Source organism: Lissotriton helveticus, chromosome 10, assembly GCF_964261635.1.
Source record: "Lissotriton helveticus chromosome 10, aLisHel1.1, whole genome shotgun sequence".
Lineage (NCBI taxonomy): Eukaryota > Metazoa > Chordata > Amphibia > Caudata > Salamandridae > Lissotriton > Lissotriton helveticus.
This window is the reverse complement of record NC_136071.1, coordinates 1,217,070,212-1,217,080,743: the sequence shown is the minus strand read 5'-3', so window position 1 is coordinate 1,217,080,743 and position 10,532 is coordinate 1,217,070,212. Positions and strand designations below refer to the sequence as shown.

Sequence of the window (10,532 nt, the reverse complement as noted above, 5' to 3'; positions counted from 1 at the left end):
CCAACCGTACTCATAGTGGCTACAGAGGAAGACATAATTTTACAACATTTTCCGATTCCTCTTACAGCTCTGGGAGTGACGTGGAGGCAGGACCCAGTTCTTCTTACAATTACCCACCTCAAGAGCTTGGATATCAGCAGTACCCTGCTCAATTCCAGCACTCTTTTTTAGATCAAGGCCGCGGACAATGGCGGCCCCCACGAGGATGTGGCAACCCTCGGATGAGAGGTCAAGCGAGAGGTCAACAACAACAAAATCCTGGCGGTTGGGAAGGCAACAGAGGCAAACAGCAGAAACAAGTCACCTTTCGCCCCGAAGTTCACGGAGAAATTTCGACCAGGAGGAATACCTACAGGTGGTGAACCAGGCATCCATCCAAGATCAGACTGGGGAACCAACCACACCTAATAGCAGTAGGTCATCCCCCAACCCTGTGATCAACATCTCTAATCACAATCTAGACGAAGAAGAGATCAAAGTTTTGAGCAGAGGTCTTTCCTATGTTCCCACGGCTCCACCCAATACATTTCTGCTGAAAACGGAACTATACAGATTTTTTAGGAAGATTAGGTTAAGATACTATTTCCGAAATCAAACTACTAGACAACGTAGTTCCATCACCGGCCTCAGAGAACCCTCCACTTTCTTTCCACCCACTTATGCCATGAGCCATAAGATTTTGGCGTTTGAAGAAATTGTGACCTTTGCAGTGGACCGTACATTGGACCAACGTAAATTTGTCAGATTGAATTTGCCCAAAACAGAGAAAAAGGCATTAATGGAGCTGTGCAACAACAAAGAGCTCGTCATCAAGCCCGCCGACAAAGGTGGGGCAATTGTCATTCAGGACCTTTGTAAATACAAAGAAGAGATCTATAGACAATTGTCAGATGGAGTAAGCTATCAGTTATTATCTACTGACCCCTCACGTGAATTGGCCACCACTATTCTGGCAGCCACACAAAAAGGATTGGATGCTGGCTTTCTTAGTGAGCAGGAATTCAAATTCCTCAATCAAAAGTTTCCACGACTTGCTACTATATATACCTTACCTAAGGTACATAAGAACATAGAGAGTCCCCCTGGCCACCCAATCGTGTCAGGTTGTGGGTCTATGTTAGAACCTTTGTGCAAATATGTTGATTTTTTCCTAAAGCCGATTGCTCTCAACACTAAGGCGTATCTTCGTGATACCACATAAACTATTAATCTCATTGACGAAAGACCATTCAACCCAGGAAGTGAACTCTTGGTGACGTGCGATATTGTTTCGCTTTATACCAGCATCCCTCAACTTGATGCTTTGGAAGTGATGAGACAAGCCTTAGACAAGCGACCGGCACCTGTCCAGGTTCCCACAGACTTTATACTCGAGCTGCTGAGTATTGCCATGAGACAGAATTTCTTTATTTTCGAAGAAAATTTCTATTTGCAGACGAAGGGGGTAGCCATGGGGGCTACCTTCGCTCCGAATCTGGCTATTATTTTCATGGATCATTTTGAACATTAATATATTTTTTCCACTAATAACCCTTTTCAGAGTAGCCTGACTTTGTGGGTCAGATACATAGATGATGTTCTGTGTATCTGGGAAGGCAGCAAAGAACTACTTCTTGAGTTTCACGTTTGGCTCAACTCCAGAAACCCCCATATCCAATTCACGATGGATTCAAGCAATGAGAAGATTCCATTCTTGGATATTTCGATCTATGTAGATGACAATCGGTTACAAACTACTTTATTTAGGAAACCAACTGAGCGAAATTCCTTACTGCAATATGGGAGTCATCACCCCCGAGGTTTCAAAGACAATCTCCCAGTAGGCCAATTTCTTAGAATTAGGAGAAATTGCTCCACCCGTGGAAATTACATCCAAGAATCTGAGGTTTTAAGTGAGCGCCTCATCTCCCGTGGTTACCCCGCTAGAATGGTGAGACGCGCAAGGAAAAGGGCCTGGTACAATCCACGCGATATTCTGTTGAATCCAGAAATTACCAACCAATCGGAAATGGACCGGATCATCTGTGTAACCACTTTCTCCACACGGAGCAATGAAGTCAAACGTATTATCAACAAGAATTGGTCTCTTGTGTCGGATGAGATACAGCAAACGCAGTTCCCTCTTCATTCTTTTAAGAGGGCCAAAAACATACGGGACATGGTGGTCCACTCGTATCTGAAACCCGTCAGTCAACCGACTCTTACAAGTTTGTGGAATCTGCCTCCATTGGTGGGACATTATAGATGCGGTACATGCTCAGCATGTCAAACCACTATTCAGACTAAGACCTTTGACCGGAAGGACTTACAAGTTAAAACATCACACGAATTGCAATTCGAGTTGTTTGATCTACATTGTCCAATGCCCATGTAGACAGGTATATGTGGGTCAAACACAACAGAAGATTAAGTCACGCCTATCGTCCCACAGTAGCCGGTTACGCTGCAATGTGGCGGGTGCCCCGCTAGTGGAACACTGGCAAAGGGCTGGGCATGCTGTCTCAGATTTGAGATGGTTTGTCATTGAAAAGGTCTCTCTGGGGAGAAGAGGAGGTAATGTCTTGACAGTACTAAACACCCGTGAATCTAAATGGATGTCCCTCTTAGACTCAATCAAAAATGGCCTTAACGAGCAAGATAGCAGTTTGGCACAGTTGCCGGCCCTGGGTTGATGGGGTTACAGAGATCCATCCTAAATTAGATGGGGTCACACACCCTGTAGGTTTGGTATATAAGATAACGAATCCTAATGGGAATATGCTGATGCTCAGTGTGCTCCTGTACTATCTCAAAATACTTTCCGCCATATTCTGGGCTCCCACGATAAGCCACCCGCCTTCAACCTCATGTTTGAGAGTTGCGCGGGCATTTAGAATTATGCTGGTAGTATCTCCCTCAGGATTTGGCTTATAATGAATTTTGTAATAGGAATATGCTGATGTCTGTATGATCCTGTTTATACCATCTTAACATAAAATGTCTTTTGTTCTCATTTTGGGCTCTCACGAAAAGCAACCCGCTTTCAACCTCATGTTTGAGAGTTGCGCGGGTATTTGTAATTGTGTCACGATCTCCCAATTGAGTGTTCGTAAATGACCAGTATAACTTTGGGCAGACTCCGGCATGCATTAGTAAAAAAAATCTTTTTGTTATACCGTTATCCGAGCCCGTAATGAATCACACAATCAAACAATTATTGAAACTTATTTTCCTCCTGTGAGATGGTTACACGAAGACCACACTATCAAGATAAAAAATTCTTATTGTGTGGTCTATGTAGTAGCAATCGTATAGTTCTCCAAGTAACTCTTCCCTTTCCCTTAATGGGATTTTTTATCTGACTCCGCCCCCTAAACTCCGCGTAGCGGGAGTTGCGGAGTTACTGTCCACGGACACTTTTGATCCCATGGGGTATGTGTTAAACAGTGCGTTTTTTTGCAATTTACCCTGGTAATTCACTATCCTTTCCCCTGACCGTTTTCTCCAGTTCCCCATAGATTTATCCGTTATCGTGACTGACGGTTTGGCAGCACGAATCCCGCCGGTTACCAGCTATCGGACACAGGCTGATTACCCGATTACGTGGCACCGACGAGTGTTTTTTGAAAGACGGTTGGACTATTCCGCCCCCGTCGCTCTTCATTTACACACAGGTATGTTATGCTTTTGTAATTGGGTAAAACATACCGTGTGTTTCATATAATTGAAGAGTGCTCTGGCTATCGCTAGCCCTTGACATGGGTCTGCCTACAATCATATTTGCCCATGCAGAGTCCCCTATTAATATCATACTTGGCCTCAGCTCAATACTTGTATAACTGACAATAGACTCCTTGACCCCGTATGCCATACTGGGGCCTTGTATTTTTCTGTGGATAGTTTTAAAGTATTAGATAGATCCTTAAATCCAGTGATTTTTACCCACTAGTTCCAGCATTCGAGTAGCTTCCCTGACCCCCCCTTTTTTGTACCAGAATATTCAGGTCTTGATAAAGTAATTTGGTTTTTTAACCAGTAGTACATAGACGATGGGAAGGCCGCTTGACCACTGGTTGTCCTCTCTCTCCTCTGCAGCTTTTGCGAATTAATTACGCTGTGATCGACCTGCGACTACCGCACAGTCCATCCTATCTCCTCGTCCTGAGCCCAGTTGGGCCTCGACTCCATGGTAATTTCTTCAATTATCATTGTAATTCTTCACCATAGTCTAACTTATAGGGCTATAGTGTAATATCACATTGTTTAATTAACATTTACCAATCTACTATTAATTTGTCTGATAGGATTGCCCCAATCTTCCTGGTTGCATATGTCCTGATGAAGACCCCGCCTAAGGATTGAACGTAGCCTACACATAAGGGTCGAAACGTCGACGGCTTTCTTCTTAGACTTCCGGCACAAGCCCTCTGCATTCTCAAATTGACTGTGTGTCCGCTGAAAGTTTCTTTGTCAAAATATCTCTTCATTGTATGCCCTGATTTTTGGGCTTATGTATTTGAATTATTATGATTGTGTTGGTAACTTTTGTACTCATCACCTGTTTTCTTAACTGTGTTTTCCTTTTCCTTGACCTTACACTTCTTCGAGCACTTCCCCTCCCCTTTCCCTCCTTTGGGGCTAAATGTTTGATTTTGCAACTACCTCATGGTATTGATAATAAATTACAGTACCTTGATTTCTCGTGCATTTATTGTTTTGTTAAGTTGTCTAAATAATAGTTGATGTGTGTTAGACACAACACGTCTCTCTTGCGGGGACCCCACCTATATGTATCACTCTTCTTTAAAAGGCCTCAGTATTTACTGTGTCCTGATACGTTCTTTGTTAAAATATATAGGGGCATATTATCAAGGGGTTTTATCTCCGCTTTTTTGGCTTTAAAAGCCAAGAAAGCGGAGATAAAATTATCCCTATTACCTAGCTGTCGCTAACACCAGTTAGCGACAGCTAGTAGGAGATAGCGACCATCTTGGGCCCCGCTTTGCATGTCAGTGATATTTATCACTAATGACATGCAAAGTGGGCGTGCCAAGATGTTAGCGACTGGAAACAGTCGCTAACATCGCTATCTCCTATTACCAACGTTTGGAGATATTTGCACTAAGCGCGAATATCTCCAAAAGCTCACACCTGCCCCTGAGCAGTTCTTAGCCATGTTATCCAATGGGAGGTGGATAACATGGCTAAGAGCATTAGCTCGGTAATGCATGAATATCGCTGACTTTTCAGCGATATTCATGCATTGCGGCCGTTTTTTATCGCATTTGCGATAAACCTTGGTAATACCAAGGTTTATCTGCGGTAAAAATCGCCGCATCTTAGCGGTAACATTTTCTCTCTAACCAAGCAATAGCGATAATTATCGCTATTGCTTGGTAATATGCCCCATAATTCTTCACTGTTCATGTTTTTAGATCCTTGGGACTGAATGAAGTTGGCCCGCCCTGGCTGGGCTTTTACATCCCTCGTGTACACGATGACTATCGACCGCTAGGAAAGAAAAAACGTTGAAGCCTGAAATACGTTCGACCGGTAAGTGTTTTATTAGGGTTGTGAACGCGAGACTAGGATGTTGACTATTGAAAGACAGCATTGTGGCTATCCACCATCTTAAATAAACGTCCTTATATATATCCCCAGGTGCTTGTCTCGCTGCATTAACAGCTGGAAGGTGTTATAAGAAAGTAGCCCAGGTATCGCAGGGCCCATAGGTAAGACCCTTCAGAATCAGAAGTCGTTGTTGTGTTTTCCAACTATTTGAATTTCCTAAATCTAACCCCCAAAAAATGCTGGGGCAGATTTATGTTAACTGGCGCATCCCAGGGATGCGCCAGTTAACATGCGCCACAGTGCGCCACAGCTCCGCCACCCATGGTGCGCCGCATTTACAATGCGGCGCACCATGGGGCAACAACGGCACAGATGCGTGACGCATCTGTGCCGTAAAGGTGGCGCATTGCTGGAGTTGCGTCGCAAGCGCGACGCAGCTCCAGCAAGGCTCGGGGGTGCCCATCTCAACAATGCTGCGTCAAGACCTACGCCTGCTTCAAGCAGGCGCAGGCTTTTGACGCAGCATTGGCCTGAAAGTGACTGAGTGAAATCTCATAGATTTCACGCAGCCACTTTTGCGAGGCGCACCTGCCCCGGAACGCCCACCCTGCGCCGGAACGCCCACAAGCGGCGCAGGGCTTTACAACGTGACGCATCTGCCTAGATGCGTCACGTTGTAAATCATTCGTAGGGATGCGCCACGTTTACGCCGCCTTGCGTGACGCAACAGCGGCGTAAACGTGGCGCAAGGGCCTCATAAATCTGCCCCGCTGTTTCCCTGTCCTAAAGTAAAGTCCACATTTGTAAAGCGCACAATCACCAGTAAAGGTCTCAAGGCGCTGGGGGCCGTCGGGAAGATTAAGCGAGCTATTGCCCAGAGTCACATGGTGCTGGGCTAACCTGCCGCCGGAGCCGGGGATCGAACCGTGGTCCCCAGATTCCAGCGTCAGCCGCCCTGGCCGCGGCGCCACACCTCTCCCCTCCTACGCCAGAGCGCCCTTGAACTTGCATTATTGTTCGACTAAATAGACGGTATTTCATCAAAAGTACGTAGATTGTTCTGCCTGTGCCGCTCTACAATCAAGGTATATATTCCAGTTTTAAGGCTTAGTAGATTGTGCACACCCAAACTAGAAATGAACCAACGGGTGGTTACAAATACCTTAGCACCCATGTTTGCCGAACTCGGGCTTTCCTTTGGATTATTCTTAATTGTATTTAGTGTCTGGTCTAGAACTCTTTCTAATTCTCCTCTTCTTGGATGAATGTATTTTTGTTTCATTGTTGGGATTCCAGGTATTTAAGACCCTATTGGGCTTATCATGTATCAGAAAAGGCATCGGTTTTGAAATGCCTTGAATTAGATGCACTACTTTTAGCTCGCTTCAATGTTTTCTGTGATTTGAACTATAATGTTGCACAATATGATGGTAAATAGGATAATCATGAAGTAATGTGATGTGATTTTGTATATAAATAACATGTTATGTACATAATAGTGCCATCCGGTTTGAAAAACAAAAAAGCAAAACGAAAATGCAATTGTATAAAATGAGTTTAAAAGATGTTTCTCTTTTGTTCATCGCAGAATTGTCACGGCTGCAATAAACTGAGTTGCCCCGTTGTGGCCCCCCCTTCGTATACATGCCCTGATGAAGGTGCCGCCGTAGATCGGGCTTGGCACCGAAACGCGCCTTGGCGTGGTGAACATCGGTCCTGCTAACAATATCATATCTCCCCCCAGCATGTTGCTGAGAGGATACTGCAGGACAACCTCAGTGTAATTGTCTGCGATAGGCCGTGAGGTCCTTGGATTGTGTGAATGTGGATGGATGAATCGAATGTGTGAGTATGACCTAGTGGAATGAGTCTGTAAATATGAATGAAAGATGAGAGGGTGCCCGGGGGCTATGTATTTTTCTTAACTGTAAGTGCAATATTGTGTTATGTATTTATTTAAACGATGATGTCTTTAAACACTCTTTTTCATCATTTTGTTATTGTGAAAAATGAAAATAAAACATATTTATTCTGAAAGTGCGTCAAAAATTCAATGTGCAGTCCGTGACAAGTGAGCTCGAAGTGGTGCATGTTATTAGTAAAGGACTCTTTGTGAGCCTCTGAATTGAACCATATAGGGCAGAGTCTTTGTTCTCTGATTTGGATTTACTTATCACCCCTCATCAGCCAGGCTAGCTTGAAACAGGTATCCCCCAGGAGCAGAGTGACATATCAGAGAGGCGGTGTCTAGTGTCAGCAGTGTGACACGTCAGAGAGGTGGCATCTGGTGTCAGCAGAGTGACATGTCAGAGAGGTGGCATCCAGTGTCAGCAGAGTGACATGTAAGAGAGGCGGCATCCAGTGTCAGCAGTGCGACACGTCAAAGAGGTGGTGTCCAGTGTCAGCAGAGTGACATGTCAGAGAGGCGGTGTCCAGTGTCAGCAGTGTGACATGTCAGAGAGGCGGTGTCCAGTGTCAGCAGTGTGACATGTCAGAGAGGCGGTGTCCAGTGTCAGCAGTGTGACATGTCAAAGAGGTGGCATCCAGTGTCAGCAGTGTGACATGTAAGAGAGGCGGCATCCAGTGTCAGCAGTGTGACATGTCAGAGAGGCGGTGTCCAGTGTCAGCAGAGTGACATGTCAGAGAGGTGGCATCCAGTGTCAGCAGAGTAACATGTCAGAGAGGTGGCATCCAGTGTCAGCAGAGTGACATGTCAGAGAGGCGGTGTCCAGTGTCAGCAGAGTAACATGTCAGAGAGGTGGCATCCAGTGTCAGCAGAGTGACATGTCAGAGAGGCGGTGTCCAGTGTCAGCAGAGTAACATGTCAGAGAGGTGGCATCCAGTGTCAGCAGAGTGACATGTCAGAGAGGCGGTGTCCAGTGTCAGCAGTGTGACATGTCAGAGAGGCGGTGTCCAGTGTCAGCAGTGTGACGTCAGAGAGGTGGCATCCAGTGTCAGCAGAGTGACATGTCAGAGAGGCGGTGTCCAGTGTCAGCAGAGTGACATGTAAGAGAGGTGGCATCCAGTGTCAGCAGAGTGACATGTCAGAGAGGCGGTGTCCAGTGTCAACAGAGTGACATGTCAGAGAGGCGGTGTCCAGTGTCAGCAGTGTGACATGTCAGAGAGGCGGTGTCCAGTGTCAGCAGTGTGACACGTCAGAGAGGTGGCATCCAGTGTCAGCAGAGTGACATGTCAGAGAGGCGGTGTCCAGTGTCAGCAGAGTAACATGTCAGAGAGGTGGCATCCAGTGTCAGCAGAGTGACATGTCAGAGAGGCGGTGTCCAGTCTCAGCAGAGTGACATGTAAGAGAGGTGGCATCCAGTGTCAGCAGAGTGACATGTCAGAGAGGCGGTGTCCAGTGTCAGCAGAGTGACATGTCAGAGAGGCGGTGTCCAGTGTCAGCAGTGTGACATGTCAGAGAGGTGGCATCCAGTGTCAGCAGAGTGACATGTCAGAGAGGTGGTGTCCAGTGTCAGCAGTGTGACACGTCAGGGAGGTGGCATCCAGTGTCAGCAGAGTGACATGTCAGAGAGGCGGTGTCCAGTGTCAGCAGTGTGACATGTCAGAGAGGCGGTGTCCAGTGTCAGCAGTGTGACACGTCAGAGAGGTGGCATCCAGTGTCAGCAGTGTGACATGTCAGAGAGGTGGCATCCAGTGTCAGCAGAGTGACATGTCAGAGAGGCGGTGTCCAGTGTCAGCAGTGTGACACGTCAGAGAGGTGGCATCCAGTGTCAGCAGAGTGACATGTCAGAGAGGCGGTGTCCAGTGTCAGCAGAGTGACATGTCAGAGAGGCGGTGTCCAGTGTCAGCAGTGTGACATGTCAGAGAGGTGGCATCCAGTGTCAGCAGAGTGACATGTCAGAGAGGTGGTGTCCAGTGTCAGCAGTGTGACACGTCAGGGAGGTGGCATCCAGTGTCAGCAGAGTGACATGTCAGAGAGGCGGTGTCCAGTGTCAGCAGTGTGACATGTCAGAGAGGTGGTGTCCAGTGTCAGCAGTGTGACACGTCAGAGAGGTGGCATCCAGTGTCAGCAGTGTGACATGTCAGAGAGGTGGCATCCAGTGTCAGCAGAGTGACATGTCAGAGAGGCGGTGTCCAGTGTCAGCAGTGTGACACGTCAGAGAGGTGGCATCCAGTGTCAGCAGAGTGACATGTCAGAGAGGCGGTGTCCAGTGTCAGCAGAGTGACATGTCAGAGAGGCGGTGTCCAGTGTCAGCAGTGTGACACGTCAGAGAGGTGGCGTCCAGTGTCAGCAGTGTGACACGTCAGAGAGGTGGCATCCAGTGTCAGCAGAGTGACATGTCAGAGAGGCGGTGTCCAGTGTCAGCAGTGTGACATGTCAGAGAGGTGGCATCCAGTGTCAGCAGTGTGACATGTCAGAGAGGCGGTGTCCAGTGTCAGCAGTGTGACATGTCAGAGAGGCGGTGTCCAGTGTCAGCAGTGTGACATGTCAGAGAGGTGGCATCCAGTGTCAGCAGTGTGACATGTCAGAGAGGCGGTGTCCAGTGTCAGCAGTGTGACATGTCAGAGAGGCGGTGTCCAGTGTCAGCACAGTAACATGTCAGAGAGGCGGTGTCCAGTGTCAGCAGTGTGACACGTCAGAGAGGTGGCATCCAGTGTCAGCAGAGTGACATGTCAGAGAGGCGGTGTCCAGTGTCAGCAGTGTGACATGTCAGAGAGGCGGTGTCCAGTGTCAGCACAGTAACATGTCAGAGAGGCGGTGTCCAGTGTCAGCAGTGTGACACGTCAGAGAGGCGGTGTCCAGTGTCAGCAGTGTGACATGTCAGAGAGGCGGTGTCCAGTGTCAGCAGAGTGACATGTAAGGGAGGCGGTGTCCAGTTTCAGCAGAGTGACATGTAAGAGAGGCGGTGTCCAGTGTCAGCAGTGTGACACGTCAGAGAGGCGGTGTCCAGTGTCAGCAGAGTGACATGTCAGACAGGTGGCATCCAGTGTCAGCAGTGTGACATGTCAGAGTGGCGGTG

General features: G+C 47.4%; 2 long non-coding RNA genes across 2 annotated transcripts; both read left to right on the top strand.

The window, feature by feature from the left end:
• Nucleotides 1–1,130: 1,130 nt before the first annotated feature.
• On the top strand, nucleotides 1,131–4,972 carry LOC144784968 (uncharacterized). Its single transcript, XR_013601726.1, has 3 exons — nucleotides 1,131–3,653; nucleotides 4,075–4,168; nucleotides 4,284–4,972. It is a non-coding gene; the product is annotated as an uncharacterized LOC144784968 (long non-coding RNA).
• A 268-nt stretch (nucleotides 4,973–5,240) lies between these two features.
• LOC144785700 (uncharacterized) lies at nucleotides 5,241–7,533 on the top strand. The gene is made up of 3 exons (XR_013602027.1): nucleotides 5,241–5,532; nucleotides 5,641–5,711; nucleotides 7,139–7,533. It is a non-coding gene; the product is annotated as an uncharacterized LOC144785700 (long non-coding RNA).
• The last annotated feature ends 2,999 nt before the right edge of the window (nucleotides 7,534–10,532 follow it).